The following is a 16,037-nucleotide window of genomic DNA, read 5'->3' on the forward strand; positions in this document are numbered from 1 at the left end:
GATACTGTGAAAAGACCAAACCTAAGAATAATAGGGGTAGAAGAAGGAGAGGAATTACAGCTCAAAGGCCCAGAAAATATATTCAACAAAATTATAGGAGAAAACTTCCCCAACCTAAAGAAGGATCTTCCTATGAAGTTACAAGAAACATACAGAATACCAAATAGACTGGATCAAAAAAAAAGCATCCCCTCACCAAATAATAATCAAAACACAAAACATACAGAATAAAGAACAAATATTAAGAGCTGCAAGGGAAAAAGTTCAAGTAACATATAAAGGGAAACCTATTAGAATTACATTTGACTTCTCAATGGAAACCATGAAGGTCAGAAGTTATTGGGCAGATGTGTTGCAGACAGAAAGGGACCATGGATGCAAGCCCAGACTACTATATCCAGCAAAGCTCGCATTCACCATCGATGGAGAAAACAAGATATTCCAGGACAAAAACAGATTTAAAGAATACTTAACCACAAACCAAGCCTTACATAAAATACTAGAAGGAAAACCACCGACCAAAGAAGCCAACAACACCCATAATAACACAAGCACCTAACAACCCTCCACTAGCACAACTCAAAGAAGGGAAACACACAAACACTATCACAAGAAAAAATAACTGGAGTTAGCAACCATGGTCATTAATATCACTTAATATCAATGGAGTCTATTCAACTATAAAAAGGCACAGGCTAAGGGATTCGATACGAAAACAGGATCCAACATTTTGCTGTCTACAAGAAACACACCTCAACCACAAAGACAGGCACCTGCCCAGAGTAAAGGGCTGGGAAAAGGCTTATCAAGCAAATGGACCTAAGAAACAAGCAGGTGTGGCCATACTAATTTCTAACAAAGTTGACTTCAAACTTAAATCAATCAGAAAAGATGGAGACGGACATTTTATACTCATAACAGGAACAATTCATCAGGAAGAAGTCTCAATCCTGAATATTGATGTCCCTAATATAAAAGCACCCACGTACGAAAAAGAAACATTACTAAAACTCAAGGCAGCCATCAAACCGCACACAGTAATAGTAGGAGACTTCAACACTCCTCTCTCACCAATGGACAGGTCAATCAGACAGAAACCTAACAGAGAAATTAGAGAATTAATGGAGGTAATGAAGCAAATGGACTTAACAGACATCTATAGATTATTCCACCCAAAGAGGAAAGAATATACCTTCTTCTCTGCAGCTCATGGAACCTTCTCAAAAATTGACCACATACTCGGTAACAAAGCTAACTTACACAGTTACAAAAAAATATTAGTAACCACCTGTGTCTTATCAGATCACCATGGATTAAAGTTAGAATACAACAACAATGCTACCCCCAGAAAGCCTACAAACTCATGGAACCTGAACAGTCAACTACTGAACCATACCTGGATTAAGGAAGAAATAAAGAAAGAAATTAAAGTCTTCCTTGAATTCAATGAAAATAAAGAAACAACATACTTGAACTTATGGGACACTATGAAAGCAGTCCTGAGAGTAAAGTTCATAGCACTAAGTGCCCACCTAAAGAAAACAGAGAAAGCAAATATTGGAGACTTAACAGCCCACCTGAAAGCTCTGGAAAAAAAAAAGAAGCAGACTCACCTAGGAGGAGTAGAAGACTGGAAATAATCAAACTGAGGGCTGAAATCAACAAAATAGAAACACAGAAAACAATCCAAAGAATCAATGAAACAAAAAGCTGGTTCCTGGAGAAAATCAACAAGATTGATAAACCCCTATCCAAACTAATCAAACGACAGAGAGAGAACACGCAAATTAATAAGATCAGAAATGAAAAGGGGGACATAACCACAGACACAGAGGAAATTCAGAGAGTCATTAGATCTTACTACAAAAGCCTGTATGCCACAAAGCTGGAAAATGTAAAAGAAATGGACACTTTTTTAGATAAATACCATTTACCAAAATTAAACCAGGACCAGGTGAACAATCTAAACAGACCTGTCAGGCGCGAAGAATTAGAAGCTGTTATCAAAAACCTCCCTACCAAAAAAAGCCCAGGACCAGATGGTTTCAATGCAGAATTCTACCAGAACTTCCAAGAAGACCTAATACCTATACTCCTTAATGTATTCCACAATATAGAACCAGAAGATCATTACCAAATTTCTTTTATGAAGCCACAGTTACTCTGATACCAAAACCACTCAAAGACTCAACCAGGAAAGAGAACTACAGGCCAATCTCACTCATGAATATCGACGCAAAAATCCTCAACAAAATACTGGCAAACCGAATCCAAGAACACATCTGAAAAATTATCCATTATGATCAAATAGGCTTCATTCCTGAGATGCAGGGCTGGTTCAACATACGAAAATCTATCAATGTAATCAAGCATATAAATAAACTGAAAGAAAAAAAACCATATGATCATTTCATTAGATGCTGAAAAAGCATTTGACAAAATTCAACATCCATTTATGTTAAAAGTCTTGGGGAGATTAGGGATACAAGGGTCATACATAAATATAATAAAAGCTATATACAGCAAGCAGACAACTAACATCAAATTAAACGGAGAGAAACTCAAAGCCATCCCACTTATCTCAGGAAAATGACGAAGCTGTCCACTCTCGCCATACCTCTTCAATATAGTGCTTAAATTTCTAGCAATAGCAATAAGACAACATAAGGGGATCAAGGGGATTCGAATTGGAAAGGAAGAAGTTAAACTTTCGTTGTTTGCAGATGATATGATAGTGTACATAAGCGACCCCCAAAACTCCACCAAAGAACTTTTACAGCTGATAAACAGCTTTAGTAATGTGGCAGGATACAAGATCAACTCCAAAAAATCAGTCGCCCTCTCATAAACAAAGGATATGGAAGGAGAGGGAAATCAGAGAAGATTTACCATTCACGATAGCTACAAACAGCATAAAATATCTTGGGGTAACTCTAACCAAGGAAGTGAAAGATCTATTTGACAAGAACTTTAAGGCATTGAAGAAAGAAATTGAAGAGGATACCAAAAAATGGATGGACCTCCCTTGCTCTTGGATTGGGAGGATCAACATAGTAAAAATGGCAATTCTACCTAAGGCAATTTATAGATTCAATGCAATCCTCATCAAGATCCCATCAAAATTCTTCACAGATCTGGAGAGGACAGTAATCAACTTTATATGGAAAAACAAAAAACCCAGGATAGCCAAAACAATCCTATACAATAAAGGATCTTCTGGAGGCATTACCATCCCTGACTTCAAACTCTATTACAGAGCTACAGTAATGATAACAGTGTGGTACTGGCATAAAAACAGAGAAGTCGACCAATGGAATCGTATAGAAGACCCGGATTTTATCCCACAAACCTTTGAACACCTCATTTTCGATAAAGGTGCTAAAAGTATGCAAGGAAGAAAGAAAGCATTTTCAACAAATGGTGCTGGCACAACTGGATGTCAACCTGTAGAAGAATGAAAATAGACCCATATCTATCACCGTGCACAAAACTCAAGTCCAAATGGATTAAAGACCTCTATATCAGCCCGAACACACTGAACCTGATAGAAGAGAAAGTGGGAAATACCCTACAACAGATGGGCACAGGAGATCGCTTCCTATGTATAACCCCAGAAGCACAGACATTAAGGGCAACATTGAATAAATGGGACCTACTGAAACTGAGAAGCTTCTGCAAAGCAAAGGACACTGTCACTAAGACAAAAAGGCAACCTACTGAAGGGAGAAGATCTTCACCAACCCCGCAACAGACGAACCTCTGATCTCCAAATTATATAGAGAACTCAAGAAACTAGACTTTAAAATGCTAATTAACCCAATTAAAAAATGGGGCACGGAACTGAACAGAGAACTCTCAACAGAAGAAGTTCAAATGGCCAAAAGACACTTAAGGTCATGCTCAACTTCCTTAGCAATCAGGGAAATGCAAATCAAAAGAACTTTGAGATATCATCTTACACCTGTCAGAATGGCTAAAGTCAAAAACACCAAGGATAGCCTTTGCTGGAGAGGCTGTGGAGGAAGGGGTACCCTCATCCATTGCTGGTGGGAATGCATTCTTGTGCAACCACTGTGGAAGTCAGTGTTTCGGTTTCTCAGGAAATTCGGGATCAACTTACCCCTGGACCCAGCAATACCACTCTTGGGAATATACCCAAGAGATGCTCTATCATATGACAAAAGCATTTGTTCAACTATGTTCATAGCAGTATTATTTGTAATAGCCAGAACCTGGAAACAACCTAGATGCCCTTCAATGGAAGAATGGATGAAGAAAATTTGGAATATATAAACGCTAGAGTACTACGCTGCGGTAAAAAACAATGACTTCTCGAATTTTGCATGCAAATGGATGGAAATAGAAAACACTATCCTGAGTGAGGTGTCCGAGACCCAAAAAGATGAACAGGGGATGTACTCGCTCCTAATTGGTTTCTAGCCATAAATAAGGGCCACGGAGTCTACAATAGGTGAACCTAAAGAAGCTAAGTAAGAAGGTGAACTCAAGGAAAAACATATAGTTATCCTCTTGGCTAAGGGAAGTAGACCAAATTGCCAGGGAGAAAATTGGGATCTTGGGGGAGAGGTGGGATGGGGGTAAGGGGAGATGGGGAGAGAAAAGGTAGAAGGGAAGGAGTTGGGACTTGGGGAAACAGGAGAATTGGGATAAAGGAAAGGTGGATAGGGAAGCACGGAACCACAATTCTTAGTTAAGGGAGCCACTTTAGGGTGGGCAAAAGACTTGACCCTAGAGGGGCTCCCAAGTGCCCAAGATGAGGTTCCCAGTTAGTTCCTTGGGCAGCTGAGGATTGGGAACCTGAAATGACCCTATCCTAGAGCAATACTGACGAATATCTTGCATATCATCATAGAACCTTCATCCGGTAATGGATAGAGAAAGAGACAGAGACCCACACTGGAGCACTGGACTGAGCTCCCAAGGTCCCAATGAGGAGCAGAAGGAGGGAGAACATGAGCAAAGAAGTCAGGATCACGAGGCGTGCACCCACCCACTGAGACAGTGGAGCTGATCTACTGGGAGCTCACCAGGCCAGCTGGACTGTGACCGAAAAAGCATGGGATAAAACCGGACTCTCTGACCATGGCGAACAATGAGGGCTGATGAGACGCCAAGGACAATGGCACGGGGTTTTGATCCTACTTAATGTGCTGTCTTTGTGGGAGCCTGGCCAGTTTAGATGTTCACCTTCCTAGATATGGATGGAGGGGGGAGGACCTAGGACTTACCACAGGGCAGGGAACCCTGACTGCTCTGTGGACTGGAGAGGGAGGGGGAGAGGAGTGGGGGGAGGGGGAGAAGGGTAGGAGGATGGGGAGGGACATGGGAGGCTGGGAGGAGGTGGAAACTTGTTTTTGTTTATGTTTTTTTTTTCTTCTTTTCTCAATAAAAAAAATTAAAAAAAAAAAAAACAAATGCTCTTGTCGTATGATAGGGCATCTCTTGGGTATATTCCCAAGAATGGTATCTAAGTCCAGGGGTAGGTTGATCCCGAATTTCCTGAGAAACCGAAACACTGTCTTCCACAGTGGTTACACAAAATTGCATTCCCACCAGCAATGGATGAGGGTACCCCTTCCTCCACAGCCTCTCCAGCAAAGGCTATCCTTGGTGTTTTTGACTTTAGCCATTCTGACAGGTGTAAGATGATATCTCAAAGTTGTTTTGTTTTGCATTTCCCTGATTGCTAAGGAAGTTGAGCATGACCTTAAGTGTCATTTGGCCATTTGAACTTCTTCTGTTGAGAGTTCTCTGTTCAGATCAGTGCCCCGTTTTTTAATTGGGTTAATTAGCATTTTAAAGTCTAGTTTCTTGAGTTCTCTATATATTTTGGAGATCAGGCCTTTGTCTGTTGCGGGGTTGGTGAAGATCTTCTCCCAGTCAGTAGGTTGCCTTTGTGTCTTAGTGACAGTGTCCTTTGCTTTACAGAAGCTTCTCAGATTCAGTAGGTCCCATTTATTCAATGTTACCCTTAATGTCTGTGCTTCTGGGGTTATACATAGGAAGCGATCTCCTGTGCCCATCTGTTGTAGGGTATTTCCCACTTTCTCTTCTATCAGGTTCAGTGTGTTCGGGCTGATATTGAGGTCTTTAATCCATTTGGACTTGAGTTTTGTGCACGGTGATAGATATGGGTCTATTTTCATTCTTCTACAGGTTGACATCCAGTTGTGCCAGCACCATTTGTTGAAGTTGCTTTCTTTCTTCCATTGTATACTTTTAGCTCCTTTATCGAAAATGAGGTGTTCAAAGGTTTGTGGGTTAAAATCCACGTCTTCTATTTGATTCCATTGGTCGACTTCTCTGTTTTTATGCCAGTACCACACTGTTATCATTACTGTAGCTCTGTAATAGAGTTTGAAGTCAGGGATGGTAATGCCTCCAGAAGATCCTTTATTGTATAGGATTGTTTTGGCTATCCTGGGTTTTTTGTTTTTCCATATAAAGTTGATTATTGTCCTCTCCAGATCTGTGAAGAATTTTGATGGGATCTTGATGGGGATTGCATTGAATCTATAAATTGCCTTAGGTAGAATTGCCATTTTTACTATGTTGATCCTCCCAATCCAAGAACAGGGGAGGTCCATCCCTTTTATGGTATCCTCTTCAATTTCTTTCTTCAATGCCTTAAAGTTCTTGTCAAATAGATCTTTCACTTCCTTGGTTAGAGTTACCCCAAGATATTTTATGCTGTTTGTTTCTATCGTGAATGGTGAAGCTTCTCTGATTTCCCTCTCTGCTTCCATATCCTTTGTTTATGAGAGGGCAACTGATTTTTTGGAGTTGATCTTGTATCCTGCCACATTACTAAAGCTGTTTATCAGCTGTAAAAGTTCTTTGGTGGAGTTTTGGGGGTCACTTAAGTACACTATCATATCATCTGCAAACAACGAAAGTTTAACTTCTTCCTTTCCAATTCGAATCCCCTTATTCCCCTTATGTTGTCTATTGCTATTGCTAGAACTTCAAGCACTATATTGAAGAGGTATGGCGAGAGTGGACAGCCTTGTCGTGTTCCTGACTTAAGTGGGATGGCTTTGAGATTCTCTCCATTTAATTAGATGTTAGCTGTCAGCTTGCTGTAAATAGCTTTTACTATATTTAGTAAAATTAGGACCCTTGTATTCCTAATCTCTCCAAGACTTTTAACATAAATGGATGTTGAATTTTGTCGAATGCTTTTTCAGCATCTAATGAAATGATCATATGGTTTTTTCTTTCAGTTTATTTATATGATGGATTACATTGATAGATTTTCATATGTTGAATCAGCCCTGCATCTCAGGAATGGTGCATGCTTGATCATAAGGGATAATTTTTCTAATGTTTTCTTGGATTCGGTTTGCCAGTATTTTGTTGGAGATTTTTGCGTCGATGTTCATGAGTGAGATTGGCCTGTAATTCTCTTTCCTGGTTGAGTCTTTGTGTGGTTTTGGTATCAGAGTAACTGTAGCTTCATAGAAGGAATTTGGTAATGACCCTTCTGTTTCTATATTATGGAATACATTAAGGAGTATAGGTATTACGTCTTCTTGGAAGTTCTGGTAGAATTCTGCATTGAAACCATCTGGTCCTGGGCTTTTTTTGGTAGGGAGGTTTTTGATAACAGCTTCTAATTCTTTGCAACCAACTGGTCTGTTTAGATTGTTTACCTGGTCCTGGTTTAACTTTGGTATATGGTATTTATCTAAAAAAGTGTCCATTTCTTTTACATTTTCCAGTTTTGTGGCATACAGGCTTTTGTAATAAGATCTAATAATTCTCTGAATTTCCTCTGTGTCTGTGGTTATGTCCCCCTTTTCATTTCTGATCTTATTAATTTGCGTGTTCTCTCTCTGTCGTTTGATTAGTTTGGATAGGGGTTTATCAATCTTGTTGATTTTCTCCAGGAACCAGCTTTTTGTTTCATTGATTCTTTGGATTGCTTTCTGTGTTTCTATTTTGTTGATTTCAGCCCTCAGTTTGATTATTTCCAGTCTTCTATTCCTCCTAGGTGAGTCTGCTTCTTTTTTATCTAGAGCTTTCAGGTGTGCTGTTAAGTCTCCAATATTTGCTTTCTCTGTTTTCTTTAAGTGGGCACTTAGTGAGATGAACTTTACTCTTAGCACTGCTTTCATAGTGTCCCATAAGTTCAAGTATGTTGTTTCTTTATTTTCATTGAATTCAAGGAAGACTTTAATTTCTTTCTTTATTTCATCCTTAATCCAGGTATGGTTCAGTAGTTGACTGTTCAGTTTCCATGAGTTTGTAGGCTGTCTGGGTTTAGCATTTTTGTCGAATTCTAACTTTTATCCATGGTGATCTGATAAGACACAGGTGGTTACTAATATTTTTTTGTAACTGTGTAAGTTAGCTTTGTTACCAAGTATGTGGTCAATTTTCGAGAAGGTTCCATGAGCTGCAGAGAAGAAGGTATATAATTTCCTATTTGGGTGGAATGATCTATAGATGTCTGTTAAGTCCATTTGCTTCATTACCTCCATTAATTCTTTAATTTCTCTGTTAGGTTTCTGTTTGATTGACCTGTCCATTGGTGAGAGAGGAGTGTTGAAGTCTCCTACTATTACTGTGTGCAGTTTGATGGCTGCCATGTGTTTTAGTAATGTTTCTTTTACGTACGTGGGCGCTTTTATATTAGGGGCATAGATATTCAGGATTGAGACTTCATCCTGATGAATTGTTCCTGTTATGAGTATAAAATGTCCCTCTCCATCTCTTCTGATTGATTTAAGTTTGAAGTCAACTTTGTTAGAAATTAGTATGGCCTCACCTGCTTGTTTCTTAGGTCCATTTGCTTGATAAGCCTTTTCCCAATCCTTTACTCTGAGTAGGTGCCTGAATTTGATGTTGAGGTGTGTTTCTTGTAAACAACAGAATGTTGGATCCTGTTTTCGTATCGAATCTCTTAGCCTGTGCCTCTTTATAGGTGAGTTGAGCCCATTAACATTAAGTGATATTAATGACCAGTGGTTGTTAACTCCGGTCACTTTTTTAGTAGTAGGGTTTGTGTGTTTCCCTTCTTTGAGTTGTGCTGGTGAAGGGTCTCTAGATGTCTGAGTTATTGTGTGTAATGGCGATCCCGTCTGGCTCACTACAATTGTGGTCATTGTTGGACTCCTTGGTTAGTGATTTTCCTTCTATTATTTTCTGTAAGGCTGGATTTGTGGCTACGTATTGTTTAAATTTGTTTTTATCCTGGAAAATTTTGTTTTCTCCATTTATAGTGAACGAAAGCTTGGCTGGGTATAGTAGTCTGGGCTTGCATCCATGGTCTCTTAGTTTTTGCAGTACATCTATCCAGGACCTTCTGGCTTCATGGTTTCCATAGAGTAGTCAGGTGTAAGTCTGATAGGTTTACCTTTATAAGTAACTTGGCCTTTTTCCTTTGCGGCTCTTAATATTCTTTCTTTATTCTGTATAGTTTGTGTTTTGATTATTATATGGCGTGGGGATTTTTTTTTTTTTTGGTCCAGCCTATTTGGTGTTCTGTATGCTTCTTGAACCTTCATAGGTACATCTTTCTTCAGGTTGGGAGAGTTTTCTTCTATAATTTTATTAAGTATATTTTCTGGACCGTTGAGCTGCACTTCTCCTTCTTCTACTCCAATTATTCTTAGGTTTGGTCTTTTTATTGTGTCCCATATTTCCTGAATGTTTTGTGATGAGAGTTTGTTGGACTTGCTGTTTTCTTTGATAAGTGCGTTTATTTTCTCTGTGTTATCCTCAGAATCTGAGATTCTTTCTTCTATCTCTTGTATTCTGCTGGTTATGCTTGTTTCTGTAGTCTCTATTCGTTTACCTAGATTTTCCATGTCCAGCCAGCCCTCTGTTTGTGTTTTCTTCTTTGCCTCCATTTCAGTTTTCAAGTCATGAACTGTTTCCATTATCACTTGATTGTTTTTCCTTGGTTTCCTAGGGTATCATTCACTGATTTACTCAATTCCTCAAACTTTCTGTTATACTTCTCATCCATTTCTATAAGGGCGTTTTTTACATGCTGTTTATGGGCCACTATCACTTTCATTAAGTCAGTTTTTTCTACTTCTTCTTGATTAAGGTGTTCATGTCCTTCTGTTGTGAGATCGCTTGGTTCTGGTGGTTTCATGTTGTTTTTCAGATTGTTGGGTGAATTTTTGCCTTGGCGCCTGCCCATCTTTTCCTCCCAATGTTCCCCTATGGATCTTCCTTTACAGGATCAGGTCTTCTTGCCCACTGATGTACCTTCCCTGTGATGTCACTCCCCAGTGATGTTTCTCCTGGTGTCCAGTTCGGATCTCTGTGCTGCCTGGGTGGCTTGCAAACAAAGCGCCCACCTTGCTTGCTGCAGGCAGGCTATAGAGATAAAGGAGCTACTGCCCTCCCTTTTGCCCTCCCGATTCAAGTTCGGTCCCAGTGCCCAGCAGGCTGAGCTGGGAGGTGCTATGCTGCCAAAGAAGGGAGGGAGGGAGGGAGACAGGGGGTTGGGGGATCTGGATGTAAGCTGGATGTGATAGGAAGAGAGAGGAGGTATCGGGCAGTATAGCCCCTGTAGGATGATTAGGAAGTGTAGGAGGGATGAGGAACGTCTCCATACCTAAATTTAATAAAAGCTATATACAGCAAGCCAACAGCTTACATCAAATTAAATGGAGAGAAACTCAAAGCCATTCCACTAAAATCAGGAACAAGACAAGGCTGTCCACTCTCTCCATATCTCTTCAATATAGTGCTTGAAGTTCTAGCAATAGCAATAAGACAACATAAGGAGATTAAGAGGATTTGAATTGGAAAGGAAGAAGTTAAACTTCTGTTATTTGCAGTTGATATAACTCCTACAGCTGAATAACACCTTTAGTAATGTGGCAGGATACAAGATCAACTCCAAAAAATCAGTTGCCCTCCAATACACAAAAAAAAAATAAAGAAGCAGAGAGGGAAGTCCGAGAAGCATCACCTTTCACGATAGGCACAAATAGCATAAAGTATCTTTGGGGTAACTCTAACCAAGGAAGTGAAAGATCTATTTGACAAGACCTCTAAGTCTTTGAAGAAAGAAATTGAAGAGGATACCAGAACATGAAAGGATCTCTCCTGTTCTTGGATTGGGAGGATCAACATAGTAAAAATGGCAATTCTATCAAAAGCCATCTATAGATTCAATTCAATCCCCATCAAATTCCCAACAAAATTCTTCACAGATCTTGAGAGAACAATCAACTTTATATAGAAAAACAAAAAACCCAGGATAGCCAAAACAATCCTATACAATAAAAGTACTTCCGGAGGCATTACCATCCCTGACTTCAAACTCTATTGCAGAGCTACAGTAATGAAAACAGCTTGGTATGGGCATAAAAATAAAGATGTTGACCAATGAAATTGAATCAAAGACCCAGATATTAACCCCAGATCCTATGAACACCTGATTTTGACAAAGGAGCTAAAATTATATAATGGAAGAAAGAATCTTTAACAATTGGTGCTGGTATAACTGGATTTCTACCTGTAGAAGAATGAAAATAGATACATATCTATCACCATGCATAAAACTCAAGTCCAAATGGATTAAAGACCTCAATATAAATCTGACCATGCTGAACCTGATAGAAGAGAAAGTGGGAAGTAGTCTACAACACATGGGCACAGGAGACCAATTCCTACATATAACCCCAGTAGCACAGACAATATTAGCAAGAATGAATAAATGGGACTTCCTGAAACTGAGGTTTCACTGTCATTAAGAAAAAAAAGGAACCTACTGAATGGGAGAAGATCTTCACCAACCCCACTACAGACAAAGGTGTGATCTCCAAAATGAATAAAAAACACAAGAAACTAGACATTAAAACTCCAATTAACCCAATTAAAAATGGGGTACTGAACTGAACAGAGAATTCTCAACAGAGGAACTTCAAATGTCCAAAAGACACTTAAGCTCATGCTCAACCACCTAAGAGATCAGTGCAATGCAAATCAAAATAACTCTGAGACACAATCTTATACCTGTCAGAATGGTTAAAATCAAAAACACCAATGATAGCCTATGCTGGAGAGGTTGTGGAGTAAGGGGAACACTCATCCATTGTTGGTGGGAATGCAAACTTGTGCAACCACTTTGGAAATCACTTTGGCAGTTTCTTGGGAAACTGGGAGTCATCCTACCTCAGGACCCAGCAATTCAACTCTTGGGAACATACCAAAGAGATGCCCAATCATAATACAAAAACATTTGTTCAACTATGTTCATAGCAGCATTATTTGTAATAGCCAGAACCTGGAAACAACCTAGGTGCCCCTCAATAGAAAAATGAATAAAGAAAGTGTGGCACATATATACTTTAGAGTTTTGCTCAGTGGTAAAAAAACAATTACATCTTGAACTTTGCATGCAAATGGATAGAAACAGAAAACACTTTACTGAGTGAGATAACCCAGACCCAAAAAGAGGAATATGGTATGTACTCACTCTTAAGTAGATTCTAGCCATAAACAAAGGACATTGAGCCTATAGTTCATCATCTTAGGGAAGTTAAATAAAAAGGTGAACCCAAGGAAAAACATATAGTTATCCTCCTGGATATTGTAAGTTGACAAGATTACCAGGCAAAAGTTGGGATCAGGAGATTGGGTATGGATTGGGGGGAATGGGAGATGAGGAGAGGAAAGGGAGAATGGGAGGATTGGAGAGAGATTGGGGGAATGGGATAATTGAGATGGAGGAAGGGTGGATATGGGAGCATGGAAGTTTTCCTAACCATGGGAGCCATTTTAGGGTTGACAAGAGTCTTGGCTCTAGAGGGGTTCCCAGGTGTCCAAGGAAATTTCCCCAACTAGTTCTGTGGACAGAAGATGAGAGGGAGCATGAAGTGGCCCTATCCTATAGCCACACTGATGAATATCTTGCATATCACCATAGAACCTTCATCCAGTGATGGATGGAGATAGAGACAGATACCCACATTGGAGCACTGGACTGAGCTCCCAAGGTCCAAATGAGGAGAAGAAGGAGGGAGAGCATGAGCAACGAAGTCAGGACTGTGAGTTGTGTGTCCACCCTCTAAGATGGTGGGACTGATCTAATGGGAGCTCACCAAGGTCAGCTAGACTGGGACTAATGGAGCATGTGATCAAACTGGACTCTCTGAATGTGGCTGACAGGGATGACTGAGAAACCAAGGACAATGGCACTGAGTTTTGATTCTACTCCATGGACTGTCCTTGTGGGGGCCTAGTCTGTTTGGATGCTCACCTTCCTAGGCCTGGATGGAGGGGTGAGGACCTTGGACTTCCCACAGGGCAGGAAACCCTGACTGCTCTTCAGACTGGAGAGAGAGAGAGGGAGGGGGAGTGGAAGGGAAATGGTAGGAGTGGAGGAGGTGGAAATTTTAATAAATAAATAAATATTTATATGTGCAAAAGTTTTTGTCTTTCGTGTATCTTGCAAATGATAGCCACTTTGTGGTAAAATTATAGAATATTAAGACAGAGAAAGGATTAATGGAAAGAGACACAATTATCTTCTATAGTATAAGGACACATTTTCACTTCATGTTGTCAAAATGAATTGCAGTTACACATTTTGACGAGCTCCATAAGGACATGCTATTAAATTTTTTTCTTTATTCTGAGTTGTACATTATCTAGAGCAGGTGATATGGACAGAAAGAAAACAAGACTGAGCAAGTTCAGGAATTATCAAACCCAGATGCACAGAGATAATGATGTGTGCAAAGTTCAGAAGATGATAGTGACAGACGTACCAACACTACCAAAGATAAAGCTGTCCACCTGACAGAATTTTACTTTGGAATGACTAACTGCCTTCATATCTATTTCTTATGAAGTTTCCTACCTGGAGATATTATAGGAAATCTCTGTAGGGTAATTCAGTCTTCTCAGACTGAAGGCTTTTGAATAGGTTATAGTTTAAAGTTTCTCTTGAAAAGACAATTTTCATCTTCAAACAGAAACAGGAACACATGGGATAATTAAAACAATCTTGAATGATAAAAAAAAGCTGCTGGAGGTAACACTATCCCTTATTTCAAGTTGTACTACAGAGCTACAGTAATGAAAACAACACGATATTGACACATAACAGAAACATTGATCAATGAAATCAAATTGAAACCCCATACACAATCCAAACACCTACGAACAACTACATTTTCATAGTTACCTAAAACACACACTGAAAATAAGGACAGCATCTTCCACAACCAGTGATTGTCAAACTATGTGGTTGTATGTAGAAGAATCCCATGGATCAAAGACCTCAGCATAAAACCATATACACTGAATCTGAGAGAAGAGAACATGAGGAATAGCCATGAACTCATTGTCACAGGAAAAGACTCTTCTGAACAGGACAAAATTAACACAGGCACTAAGAACAACAACTAGTAAGTGGATGTCATAAAATGTAAAGGCTTCACCAGCACTAACAGCATCATTACTCAGATAAATCAGAAAAATACAGAATTGGAAAATAATTTTCCCAACTATATATCTGGTTGAGGTCTAATATCCAAAAAAAGTAATCAAACAACTAGATATAAAGGAAAAAAATAACCCACTTAAAAACTGTGGTACAGAAATAAACAGAGAATTCTCAAAAGAGTAAACACATGGCTGCAACATATTTAAGCAAATAAGTGACATTTTTATAATTAGTGAATTGTATTTCAAACCTACTTAGAGATTTCATCTTATGCTTGCCAGTATTGCTAACATCAACAAAAGATGTGATAAGTCATGTTGGTAAAGGTGTGGAGTATGATGAGCACTAATCTATTGATATTTGGAGTGCAAACTAGTACAGTCACTATGGAATTAAGTGTAACATTTTCTTGTGAACAAGGAAATTACTCTACTCCTAGGTCCAGCTATACCACTCATGGGCATAAACTCAAAAGATCTTATCAGAGATATTTTCTCAACCATATTCATTTCTGCTCTATTCATAATATGCAGAAATTAGAATAAAAACCTGAAAGTTCTTCAACAGATAAATGGATAAAAAGTATAGCTTATTTACACAAAGAACTATTATTCAGCTGTTAAAAAATAAAATCACAAAATTCACAGGTAACTATACAGAACTAGAAGAAAATCATCTTGAGTGAGGTAATTCAAACTCAGAAAAGCAAATATGTTATGTGTTGACACTTATGTAGAAATTGGCTATTAGGTCAATGATAATGTGTAGTGGCATTTTAATTGTATTTTAATAAATAAAGCTTCCCTGAAGACCTGAGAGTAAAAGTTCCCCACTGGTCAGCCTTCCAGTCCAGGCAGTTGTAACATACAACTTTAATCCCACACTAGTTAGCCATAGAAACCGAATGGTACATGCCTTTAATCACAGTGGTGCACACATTTAATCCCTGCCCTAGGGAGGATTATAAAATGCTCTCAACCACAGTCTTGTTCTAAGATTCCTGGAGGCAGAATCACCATTTTGGACTGATGTTGAGATACAAGTCAGAGGCTGGCTGCTTGGCTCTTCAGATTTTCAGATTGAGCATCAATTTCTCTCTCTGAGCTCTTATTAATTGTACTGCATTTTGATGCCCAACATGGAGAAAAGTTGGATTGGACCAGAAAAGAAAGTTAACTTGCTCCATAATACGTATAGTGTTCAACATACAAAACTAAAAAGAATATTGGAAGTTATAAGGGGAAAAACTCAAGTAGCATATGAAGACAGACCTACTGGAAATACACCCAACTTCTCAATGGAGAATCTAAAAGCCAGAAGGGTGTGGACAGATGTTTAAAAACTCTAAGAGGCTACAGATTCAAGCTCAGACTAATATACTTAGCAAAACCTTCAATCATCATAGAGGGAAAAAAGATATTCCATGACAAAGTCTAATTTAAACAATATCTACCCCCAAATCCAACCCTACAGAAGATATTAGAAGGAAAAAATTTAATCCAAGAAGGTTAGCTACATACATGAAAACTTAGAACATAAGTAATTGAACACCAGCAAATCAAACTAAGGGAAGCACACACACACACATGTTGAAGTA

This window comes from Microtus oregoni, unplaced genomic scaffold (assembly GCF_018167655.1).
Source record: "Microtus oregoni isolate MIOR12 unplaced genomic scaffold, Mior012 000016F_ref0000370, whole genome shotgun sequence".
Taxonomy (NCBI): Eukaryota; Metazoa; Chordata; class Mammalia; order Rodentia; family Cricetidae; genus Microtus; species Microtus oregoni.